At 40.9% G+C, this 12,987-nt stretch overlaps 1 protein-coding gene across 12 annotated transcripts in view; it reads left to right on the top strand.

The window, feature by feature from the left end:
- Positions 1-12,987, top strand: part of SOX6 (SRY-box transcription factor 6) — a 460,580-nt gene that overhangs the window by 105,835 nt on the left and 341,758 nt on the right. For 10 of the 12 annotated variants that reach the window (XM_082193371.1, XM_082193374.1, XM_082193373.1 and 7 more), the window contains one exon: positions 662-752. The exons of 1 other annotated variant lie outside the window; for it this stretch is intronic. The gene's annotated coding sequence lies outside the window, so the exon portion shown is untranslated. Of the gene's footprint in view, positions 1-661; positions 791-12,987 lie in introns of all 12 variants that reach the window. One more of the 12 variants, XM_082193370.1, reaches the window with a different exon arrangement.

Raw genomic sequence — 12,987 nt, 5'->3', positions numbered from 1 at the left:
TCCAGATGGAAGACATCACAGAGTGCTCGGCATCTAAAAACAGTACAGCTTTTGCAATGTCATATAGTTCCAACTTGTAGGCTGGACAGTTTAACAACATTCAGTGAAAGCACAAGAATAAAACGGTGTACATATTACATTTAGGATCTGTCTGAGAAACCATCCACCAACTTACAAAATATATGAGCTACTTCTGTGTCTTTCTGCATGCAAGAATTTATTTTTGACTTGTTTACTTTGTAAATGAAAATAAAACTCGTGCAAGATATATAGACTGCTTTAGACTAAATGGTATTTTTTTGACAAAAGGAATAAAATGATCCATATTGGGGAGTAAGTGCCTGAATTCTACAAGGGAGCTACATTAATTCAGTGTGGAGAAAGTTCCATTAAGACTTCAAGAGAGTAAAGGTGGAAACAGATGACCATTTCCATACGATAACAACTTTTAAAAGACATCTGCTACTAGAGGGTGATCAAGCCACAACTTAGCACTTTAATGCACACCTTGCACTCTCCCATTAAAATAAGAACAAAAGAAGATCTAGATGATCAGACCAAAGGTTCATCTAGTCAAGCAGTCACGTAGATTAAACCATTAACCTGTGATTGCTATTATTTCACAATTATTCAACTTATTTTCTGTCTTTGTTTTTAATAGACCTACTAGATGCTGTCTTGCTGGCTTCTTCTCTGATGACACCTTTCACGAGACACTGCTAGAGCAGAAAGGCAGCCTGTGACGGGGCAAGGTAACATTTGCATACTCACCTAAATGTTCTAATCAGTGGTAAGGGAAATGCTTTTCTCACCTGCCATATTTTCTCCCCTTATAATATCTTCATACTCCATATTTTCTAGTTAGGCGGTAATATAAAAGAAATGAGCATTAGAAATGTTTTTTTTCCACTTCGTTGGATGCCCCCATTGTTTGGAGAGTGCTGTCTTATCCTACTGTACACATGTACATAGATAGTATTGATTTCATTTATTGCATGTAGACCTCTCTGCTGAGGCAGTCCCATGAAACGTCCCACACTGACTTTACAATAAGAAATATCAACAATAAAAACTCATAGAAAAGCCACTTAAAATCCAGTATAGATGCAGACTAAGATAAAGTCTTGTTGAAAGAGGAAATAGGCACCAAAAAGAGATATGGCACCTGCCTGATATGTAATGGGATGGAGTTCCAAAGGATAGGTTTTGCTACACTAAAGGGTTTATTCCTATGTTTTATGTAACAGACTGAGATGGTATTTGTAGGAGGCCCCCTCCTGCAGAGCTCTGTGATTAGTGGGGCAATATTTTAGTGGCACACTTTTCTAAGGATTAACTCTCCCTTAAATTATGCTTCCTAGTTCAAGACTAGATTTAAAATTTAAGGTTTTGAAAACACAGTTTCCTGGATGCACAACAATTCAGCATAAGATCCATTTAAATGAGCAACTGCATTATCCAAAGGTCTAACTACATTCTAGTTACCAGGAGTCTGAAAAGGCTATGTCACTACAGAAATCATCATTGATATCACTATCACTAACTAAATCCTTCGAAGACAGAGGTCCTATGGCTGGGTCGGGATAGCATGGGGATGAGAGACCAACTCCCTTCTCTTGCAGGGGCCCAATTAGTGCCACTGCCTTCCGTTAAGAGTTTGGGTGTAATCCTTGACGCCTCCCTTTCCATGGAGGCGCAAGTTACAGCAACAGCCAAGGAGACATTTTTCCACCTTCGCCACATCAAGCAATTGGTCCCTTACCTTTCTCGCCCCGACCTGGCCACAGTGATCCATGCAACGGTCATCTCCAGGCTTGACTATTGTAATTCACTCTACGCGGGGCTGCCCTTGAAGCTGACCCAGAAACTCCAGAGGGTGCAGAATGCTGCAGCGAGGCTCCTCACGGGGTCTCTGCCATGGGAGCATATTCACCCAGTGCTTTTCAAACTGCACTGGCTCCTGGTGGAGTACAGGGTCAGATTTAAGGTGCTGCTTTTGACCTTTAAAGCCCTTCATGGTCTAGGACCATGCCGCGGGGCATACCGGGAGAGGCGGTCCTGTAGGTACAAGCCCTTCATGGTCTAGGACCCTTGTACCTACAGGACCGCCTCTCCCGGTATGCCCCGCGGAGAGCCTCAAGGTCCATAAATAGCAACACCCTAGTGGTCCCAGGCCCTAAGGAAGTTAGATTGGCTTCAACCAGTGCCAGGGCCTTTTCAACTCTGGCTCCAACCTGGTGGAACGCTCTGCCTCATGAGACCAGGGCCCTGCAGGATCTGATTTCTTTCCTCAGGGCCTATAAGACAGAGTTGTTCCACCTGGCCTTGGCTTGGAGCCAATTTGATTCCCTCCCTCCCTCTCTTTCTTTTTTTCTTTCCTTCTCCTCCTGCAATGAGGCTACATTTTAATATTTTAATGTTTCAATATTTTAATGTTGTATTTTAATTTTGTTTTTAAGTTGTAATCATTCATCTTGTTTTTTATTATTGCTTGTAAGCCACTCTGAGCCTGGCCTTGGCTGGGAAGGGCGGAGTATAAATAAAAATTATTATTATTATTATTATTATTATTATTATTATTATTATTATTATTATTTATTATGGAGGGATTAAGAGCATTCCTGGCACTGGATTTGTAAAAAGTTAATATAATTGTTGTGAAAGATGATGGAGATCTATGATTACACCTGCGCTTGCAATTCTCACATACCTGCTTTGCCATAGGAAGAATCAGGGGCTGTTCATCCCATTTCAGCACCTGAGGCAAAATAGGAATGTGTTTGTCCCTGCCCCCACCTCTCCGCCACACCTTACCCACCACTTCTGCTGCATGCTGGAATGCTTCCCCTCCCGTTTATTAAAGATTTGGGTATCTTTGTCAGTGGTATGTTACTGGTTGAGTAAAAGTGTTCTACAAAGTTACCTCTTTTCTTCATATCATATGGTTATCATTTCAACCTTGTGAGGTATGATATGGTGAGATGTAGTCATTTCCCAAAGCCATCTAGTGAGTTATACATGGCTCACAACTACAAACCCAACATACTCCACTTGCCTTCAGCAATTAAGCTATTGCTGTATATTCATTCCTACAAGAAAATACAGACAATGTAGAATCTATAGCTTCAGGATTTGCATTCTAGTTAGTTTCCCTAGAAATATCTATTTTGACCCTTTTGTCAGCCCCTTCATAACAACTACTGGTTTTATAAAGCAGGACTAAGTATTCAAACTATTAAACTAAACTCTAGCAGATGGCATTTCTGAATCATAGACAGCAAAGGAGTTTAGGAGAATTCAAACATAAATAACACCTCCATTTTTGGTTATAACTTTTTCTGAGAAATGTGTAGAAAGAATCAAGTTGCACATATAGTTTTTAAAGGCAAAAACAATAAAAAAAGAAATCAATTAGGTAAATCGTGCAAAAATAATTTAACCCTGGAAAAACAAGTAATAAAATTATGTAGTAAATCACTGCACTATATAAAGGCAAGCAATGTAAACCATAGGGTTGTGTCCAAGGAAGTGGTCCTGTTAGTGCAAGGACTTCTTTCTGTGCAGAGAGACTTTCTCTTCCTGTGTGCCCCATGTACACATGTACACAAACACATCAAATCTGTTCTAGGGGTTCCCCAACTCTCTGGAGATTTGTGGTGGTTGTGGAAAGGGAGAAGAAGTCCTTGTGCTAGTGTGATGACTTCATTGGATACAACCTAAACTGTCTATGGGTAACTTCCATTCATGTTCTGTTATTTGGAACCTTGTTAATGTTTGTTAGAAAAGGTAGCTGAAGCTTATTTGCAGATCCCTTCCTTTCCTCTCTCAGTACTTCTGTCAGGCATGGCCCTCTAGGGAACCTGTGGAGTTCTGCAAATGTTATTTTATTGTTTTATTAAAATTTTATTTTATTAAATGATGTGAAAATATAAAAACAAACTTCTGTCCAATGAACTCCTCCCGCCCTCCGTGCATAATCTGTAGTATTGTACTCCATTTATCTAGGGCTGGAACTGATGAAATAGTCCATTTCTCTTTGTATGCTATCAGTCAATGTATCAATTTTGGCAATCTCTAAAGCCTTGATCAGCTTTTTCTTCATAGATGGTATTGTTTCACTTTTGCAGTGCCTAGCCAACACAATCTTGGCAGCAGCAAACAGCATATTCATAATAATTCAACTTTATGTAAAACTGCTTTTTTATTTTCTTCAATACCATGGTTTTTCTTGAATGTAAGTAATCAGCGTAAGAGAGGAGGGAGAATCAAGATAGATGCTTTCGGTGCTAAAAAGCAAAACAAGACAAGTGACATTGTAAACAAAATAATAAATGCCACTTACTACTTCTGTGGGATGGTTAATGTTTTGTGCACAGTTCTCAAAGGAAACCCAACTCCTGCTCTTTCCCAATGGTCATGGGGCAACAGACATAGTTTATCCCATTTTATCCCTACAACATGGCAGAGAGTGACAGAGTGTCTAGTCTAGAGTGTCTTGAGTTCTAGATGAATGTGGAATTGTACCTGAGTCACCTGTGAGCTTTTAGAAAAGAATGCCAGTTGGGCCTAGAGAATGAGAAAGGGGGTGTAAAGAACCCAGAATGCAGGCACACTGTGCAAATTTATATGTTAAGCCTATGGCAGACAACATTAGAGAGACAGAGTATTAGGATATCAGTCAAGGATAAAGGAGGGCAGGGAAAGAGAGCAAATTGACCTGTTCAAGCCCTAACAGAGTATATGAAGTACCCTGGATAGCTGTTGCTTTTGGATAAGGGTGGAGGGTGTGGTATCCTCCTGGTGATGGCACTGGGCACCTGCGGGGCTGCTGCTAACCCCAAACTCCTCTGACCTCACAGGTGCAGTGCAACCACCAGGAAGTCACCACTGCCTCCATCCCAACATGCCATTGCTTTCTTCTGAAGAGGAGAGGTGAATTTGGTTTTGTGGGGATGCATGTCTTGAGGTTAATAAATTCTCATCCTGTACTAAAAAAAGCAAAACCTTGCATTATACAGGGATGTTTAGTGGATGTGTATTCCCCCTTTCCCACTCTAGAAGAACTACATTCTTGGCTATGTAGCCATAACATGCTTGGGTTGGGAGCAGCAGCCTACCACTCTATGGCACAGCGGGAATAGGCCTGGGAAGGGTCTGACCTTTACTTCTTTGCAACTCCTGAAACTTCCAGCCCCAGGGTTGAATAGTATAACAAGACTCCTCTTTCAGGTTGGCTGGATTCCTGAACAAGAGAACTGCCCTTAGAGGGTGGGACATACACTGCAATATTTTGTTGTAGACCCCACTTTGTTCTCCTGATTTGTCATTTATCCAATTGCCCCAAATGAATATTTGAAGAAGTAATTTGATTAAACCAATGTATATCAGCTCCTGTAACAAAATTTATGCATAAAGGCATAAAGGAACATGAAAGATATTCAATAGAACTTTTAAGAGACTAAGTTTATCCTCGGGTTAAGTAGCATTTCCGTTCCATGTGATACAAGAGGGCACAAATTAATTCTATATTAGAAGTCTGGTGTCAGCATCTTGGCATGTATAAAAGCTAAATGGGACAGGATACGGAAATGGTGATACCAAGTAGTGACCAAAATGACATATAGGTGGCCATGTGACCTATGGTGTAGCGAACAATCCTATACTTGAAGGAGTGTTAGGTCCACTTCAGGTTTAAAGATAAGGAACCATAGGAAGGGGGAGCAAGGGCTTTGAAGCCAGCTCCTTGCAATGCAGGATTTTTTTTTGCCCAATGTGGGGCTTGAACCCACATTCCTGAGATGAAGAGTCTCATGATCTACCAACTGAGCCATCCCAATTTCTATTTGAATTATAGCAATTAGGTCATAATCTGCATCTTCGTATGAATAATTATCATTATTTTCCTTTTTTGTGATGAATAAGTTGCCACCCTATTAGTATATGTATATTGGAATTTGCTTGTTTATGGAATTCCCACCCTGTACAAATTAGACAGAGGTGATCTTTGAGTTCCTGTTGAAAACTTTTTATTTAGACACACCTTTCCAGAGGTGTGGTCTCAGTTATGCTCAGTTATACCATCACCTGAATGGATTATCTGTATTTATTCAAATTTTAAATTATGTTTTATAATTGGTTGTATACATTGCCTTGGTATATTTTATGGCAGTATATAAATACTTTTCTAAATAAATACATACATTTTGGGGATTAAATGGTTATTTTTATACTGTTTTTATTGTTGCCTGAATGAATTCTTGTGCATAGCTTTAGAATTTTTTCTTAAGAGATTATGTAAATAGGTAGGTATGTAGGTGAAAACCAGGATAAAGTGGCAGACATTTCTTTGGTTATTGCAGCTCAAAGCAGTGTTGGAACATTGTTGTGTTGGCTCTAGACTAACAGCACAATCCAAAACCAAGACCCCACTGGGATGTGAGAGTTTGGATGTGGAGGAACTTGGGCTTTCCTGGTTGAATTTGGGCTCGGCTGGGTCTATGCCAGAAAAGTGTCTCACCCCAGCTGAGCTGGAGATACATATGTGAAAGTCCCTCATCTTATCTTAGCTGGTGGAACTTAAGATGGTGGAATTTATGTTGACACAAATCTCCAAAAAGGGGCATTCCAGGGGCATGGCAGGGTTGTGACAGGAGCTGGACAGGGCAAAGGGAGACTAACATCTATTCCAAACTCCTTTCAGTTCAGTCACACGACCTAGTAACCCACCACTTATAGTGGTGTAAGTCAATTACCTCATGAACAGAGTTTAGAATAGGGGTAAATTAACAACTTAGACAGACATTCTGTTGTTAGGATTCCTTTGATAGTAACTTAAGTCAATTGATTTCAACGGGTCTACTTATAAGCATGATCAAATTCATTGCTTCAGACTGATAGTGGTCTAACTAAGAGGTAGTTGTACTTTCATCATACATGCAGTTTAATTGGGCTCTTTGGGAAGGAAAAAGGCCTCCGTCTGTCCAAAAGTGCTAAAAATGCTTTTGTTATTCTCCTTTCCAAATGCTAATAAATAATTATTTTGCAGGAATTATTATAAAGATTTTTAACATTACAGCACAATATAATTCTGTACTCTTTACTAACAAAACTCATATTACACCTCAGTTTGAATAAGCACAATTGCTATTGACTTGTTCTTAAGGGTGACACCATTAGTCTCTGGATTTAAATCATATAAATAATATAAACTATTACCTCCTGAATATACTATACATTCAGACAATAATTCAGCACAAAAATTTTACCTTCTCCTTCTTTTCAAAATTTTAATTCTACAGGGTCATTTCTCACTTTGTTTGGTGTGTAAAACATAATTTATATTCTTGACATACAACACTAATTCAGAAGAAGAGTCTCATTTAGATGATAAGGTGCAAAGTGATGTGGTTTGAAAATCTGAAATGAGCTTTGTGGGAAATTAAGGTGCTCTTAGTAGTTAACTGCTCCTCAGTGTGGTAGATAGAGCATGGTAGAAACACAGGCATGACCTGATGTGTGACCTGAGGGCTTAGAAGTTTGTCTGTGTTGCTGGGGGAGGGCAGACAGGATTTGATAAAGCAATAGCTTTGGATAGAGGCCAGTTAAATTCTGGTCCAGAAGGGCTTGGTGAAATGTTTGAGGAGAACTTTGAAGGAGAGGAGGGAGATGTGTTCAATGAGTGAATGTAGGAATAAGATAAACCTTTCTTAAACAAATAAGCTTAAAAAAATAACCATCAAAAGCATAAAAATTTGGTTTCTTGAAGTACAATTATGGAGCAAGTCACACATATGATGAAAACAGAAATATTGTATTGACTTGGGGAGAAAGAAGAGAATTAATTCCAGACTCTTTGAATTCTGTCGAACTGTGCCAGTGATTGTGACATTTTGCAACATATCTAAACTTCTCTGTTTGTGTGCATATATGTTTAAAAACACATGTCTGAATGCTTCTTTGGATTAGGTGTGATATAGCATCTCAAGATAATCATATGTTCATTGTAATCCTGTTGTTATGGTACAATACTGCTGCCCCAGTAGTCCTATAGAACTTTACCCACTGGGCAGGCAGGACTGTGAGCCTATAATGAGGAAAGAGGCAGTGTGGTGATACATGGATTAGGGTACCACTTGACTAAAAATTGGCTAAAAATTCCCAGTGAAGACTCCCAAGTGGTGATATGATAGGTGGTCACGGGCTTCTGACCCTTGTTTTACATTAGCCCTATGATGACACACTCTCCTGGGCTCCTACACTCCCTGTGTAAGTAAAATTTGCCAAATACAAATAAAATGGAATACAAAATTTCCATTTGTTTTGGAAATATATTTATCAATTACATGATTTATATCCTACTTTTCAGGACATATATCCTCACAAGGTGGCATACAAAACCAATCATACAAAAACATGAAATCAACAGTTTAAAATTATATGGATGGATGGATGCAAATAAAAATGTATTTAAAAACTCACTAATAAAGAGGACATAAGTACTTCATGGGAGATAATCTTCTATAAATAGGGGGCCAACACTGAAAAGGCTCTGTCTCTCACCATGGGTTTGCATGATCCATGCCTTCATGGTGAGCCTGCTAGACCTGGCTGCTGCCTACTCTGCAGGCAAGAGAGAATGTCACCATACAAGGTCAAGGCAAAGTTAGGTAATATGTGTTGGTCATTATCAAGCTAGTAGTAAACTCAGTATGGTTTTGCTGATTCCAAAAGCAGATTTGAGCTGGATGCTTTCATAAATCCAAGGCTTTGCCTTGTCTGATCTGTTGATGTTTAAGAGGTGTCTTTGAAACCTGGCAGTCATTCAGAATTTTCTTACTTTACATTGAGCTAAGTGGTTGTACACAAGATGAATCCTTACCTCTCTCTCCCGCCCTTTTCTCTGTCTCTGCACACTCCTCCCCCAAAGTTCTGGAGTTTCTGTGAGTTACAATCTAAAATCAGTTTTGGTTGAAACATGATGCTGGTCGTAGGCAAAACACCTATCTGTGTACACGTTATACCATATTGGCCTGAATATAAGCCTCACTTTTTTTTCCAAATTCCAACCGTGAAAAGTTAAAGTGTGGCTTAAATTTGCGACCTTACAAAAATGGGCTTTTACGATATCGCTGCTAAAACAGACATACGGTAAAACGGAACGGGTGTTACTGCCTATGGAATTTTAAGGGAGCGGCCTATATTCGGGTATTGCCTTTTTTTCTCCCCCCCCCCGAATTTTAAAGGTGCAGCTTATATTCAGGTGTGGCTTATATTTGGGCCAATACGGTATGTGGTTACATCTCTAATGTTCTTGCCATGTGTGCCAGCAGTGTTAACACATCAACAATCAGGAGGATGTGCTGTAATGGATGGCTTGGGGGCACATGGTGAGAGCAAGGTAGAGCAAGGTAGCAACTATATAGTGCTTAATTAGGCTATATCATTCTCTCCCATAATGTTCCTGTCTTCCATCAACTTTTGACAACTACCAGTTTGCATACAGGGCAAATAGATCCACAGAAGACGCCATCACCATCACTCTCCATGCTGCTCTGTCCCATCTGGAGCGGCCGGGGAATTATGTGAGGCTGCTGTTTGTGGATTTTAGCTCTGCTTTTAATACTATCCTCCCCCACAGACTGGTGTCCAAGCTAGAGACGATTGGACTCCCCAACTCCATCTGTCTCTGGGTTTTGGATTTTTTGTCAGAACGTTCTCAGAGGGTTAGAGTAGGGTCACATGTGTCCACAGCCCTCAGCCTTAACACCAGCTCACCACAGGGTTGCGTGTTGAGTCCCCTGCTCTATGCTCTCTATACGTATGACTGTACAGCCATCTATTCCAGCAACAAAATCATCAAGTTTGCTGATGACACTACGGTGGTGGGGCTCATTTCGGGAGGGGATGAGTCCGCCTATCGGGACGAGGTGGAGCGGCTCTGTGTTTGGTGTGGAGAGAACAATCTGGCTCTCAATACGGCTAAGACCAAGGAATTGGTGGTGGATTACAGGGGAAAAAAAGGCGGACATTCAGCCCTTGTATATCAACGGGGAACGGGTGGAGAGGGTGGCGGAATTCAGGTTTTTGGGAGTGACTATGGATCAGGGCATGACTTGGAGCGCAAATACCACTGTTCTGGTGAAGAAGGCCCAGCAGAGAATTTATTTCCTCAGACTTTTAAAAAAGAACAATCTGAGTGAGAGACTGCTGGTGTCCTTCTACCGAGGCTCCATAGAGAGCATACTTACATATTGTATTTGTGCTTGGTTCTCCAGTTGTACAGCTAGGGAGAGGAAGGTGCTCCAGAAGGTCATAACCACAGCCCAAAGGATTATTGGTCAACCTCTCCCAACTTTGGAAGAACTGTACGGTTCCCGTTGCCTTAGGAAAGCAAACAATATCCTGCGTGATCCATCTCACCCGGGATATAGTTTGCTTGCACTACTGCCTTCTGGCAGGAGGTATAGAAACATCAAGTCCAGGACAAATAGACTGAAAAACAGCTTCTATCCAAGAGCTGTGGCCTTTTTGAATGCTGTAACTCGATAGTGAGACCGGGGAGTTTGATGGGTGTGGGTGTGGGTGTGGTTGGAAGGTGGTTTGTTGGTTGTTGCTGTTGTTTTGTTTTTGTTGTTTTTAAGGGTTGGCATCCAATTTCGTTGCACTTGTGCAATGCTGCACTAGTGTAATGACAATAAAGAATCTATCTATCTATCTATCTATCTATCTATCTATCTATCTATGGTGAGAGCAAGGTAGAGCAAGGTAGCAACTATATAGTGCTTAATTAGGCTATATCATTCTCTCCCATAATGTGTAGTGATAGTCGCCAACTTGGATGGTTTTAAAAGAGGTTTAGGCAACTTAATGAAGGATTAGACTATCACTGGCTACTGGCCACAATAGCCAGTGGCGTAGCGTGGGGGGTGCCAGGGGTGCCGGCCGCACCGGGCGCAACATTTGGGGGGGCGCGTTTGGCCGGCCCTCCTCGAGGAAGCAGGAACCCCACTGTCCTCGGACCTCCTCCGAAGGCTGGCGGTGGGGCGGAGAGACCTTCTCCCCGCGCCAGCCTTCGGAAGGCTGTCCTGAAGACTTGTGGTGGGAGCAGTGGCGTAGCGTGGGGGTGGAGGGGGGCCTGCCGCACCTGGCGCAACATCTGGGGGGGGGCGCGGAAGAGACTCGAGTGCTAAAATCCATGGGTTAGGGGGCGCAAATTACTTGCCTTGCCCCGGGTGCTGAGAACCCACGCTACGCCACTGACAATAGCTAGTACTGTTGGAGGCGGTACTGGGCAGTACTTGCCTGATCCAGGAGGGCTCTTCTTACATTGTTACATACCTAAAATGCTCACAAGGGCAAGTGCTTTGCTGGTGACCAGTATCCAATTTAAATAATCCCTGAGCCACATTTTGCTTCAGTTTGTTCTTCCTGTCACAGTGTGCAGCAGTTAAAATACAAAGCACAGCAAAAACTAGCTGACAAAGAAACCGACTTCTGAAACTTGGCTGTAAGAGGCTGGTGCTTATTTGAGTATGTCAAGATATTGTTGGAAAAGTTTTCCTCCAAGTGGAGAAAACTGTCGGAGAAACAACTAATTAATCCTTGCCCCTTTATAGCTGTGTAATGCAATGCATAACTAAAAGTCCTGTTAAATTAATTAATGATTTCAATTATGAACTTTTCCCCAAAATGTTATGATTCATATCAGGCTGATGATGCAGTGACCTGGGAGTGTGAAATTTGAGCTGTGCGCAGAATTGCCAGTTAATTGATTCACAAATTATTTAAAGTTTGTTGCACCCAAGGGAGTGCTCACATCCATGGCAGCTACTTCATAGAAGGGACAAACTCATTCTCCTTTTCAAGCCAGGCAAGCTAACAACCATGATTTTGGTGCTGCTAATAATTATATGGGAAATTCTGAGTACCCTGCTGCTGTGATGGTTGAAAGAGAACTTCAGATTTTCATGCTGCAGCCGTGTGAGCAGTGTGTAACAGTGCAACATATATCATTTTAGCAAATTTTAAAAGTGTCCATGAGCAAAGGTGAATGTCACGCCGAATCTCATGCATCTTTTGAAGACAACTATTTTTACCATTTCAAATAACCCTTTTAGTTCCTCACCTCATCCTCATTTATAATATCTGTTTGCTTTGCAGTAAGTATTGTTCATTGCTAAAGAAAATGAAGGTCAATGTTACTGCAATTGCCATAATTGAAGAATATTTCATATACTGCTGCTCTTAACTTGCAATTTCATTGTACGGATTATCAGTAATTATAGGAGCCTACCTATTGAAATTCAGAGTGGTCAAGCACAATATTTCATAGTCTTTATGCCTCCCTGAGCTCAGGATTTTAAAGATGTACATCCTGCGATATTATACAGTATAGCTAGAACAAGTAATATTGTTCCGTGTCATTGCATCCAATTTTAATATTTTCATCTATAACGTGGGCAACAAAAGCTTGAAGCATACACAGGATAAAAGAGAAGCAGGTATCAAAGAGTGTTAGAGCACTGTAAATATTTTATAATGCTTTATTAAAATTTTATTAACACTATTAAAATGCACTTGAGTTGACTTTAGCATTGTATAATCTGACCATTGTTATAAATCCCTTTGTGAGTGCCACCGTTTTTTACTGAGGCAAGAAAAAAAGTTGGCATACACATATGTAGATTTCAAGAGACCATGAGCTGTTAGTAGTACATGGATGTGCATGCAGAACTATGAAGGGGTGGGCAACACTAGGGTTTGGTGTATCAAGCTGTCATCCACAGTCTAGGGGCTCATTAGGCCTCCATGGTGAGGACCAAGAAGTAAGAAGGTAAGTTAGTCTGCCAAAAGATGAATTCCCAGCTTTTCCTCATTCTGGTCATTCATCTCAGCATCTTTCTTTCATGATAAAGGACATGTCTTCCCACCAAAAAATCCTGGGAACTGTAGTTTGTCAAGGGTGCTGGGAATTGTAGTTCTGTGAGG

This window comes from Podarcis vaucheri (assembly GCF_965113315.1).
Source record: "Podarcis vaucheri genome assembly, chromosome: 1".
NCBI lineage: Eukaryota > Metazoa > Chordata > Lepidosauria > Squamata > Lacertidae > Podarcis > Podarcis vaucheri.
The sequence above is the reverse complement of the archived record's forward strand: the minus strand, read 5'-3'. Positions and strand labels throughout refer to the sequence as shown.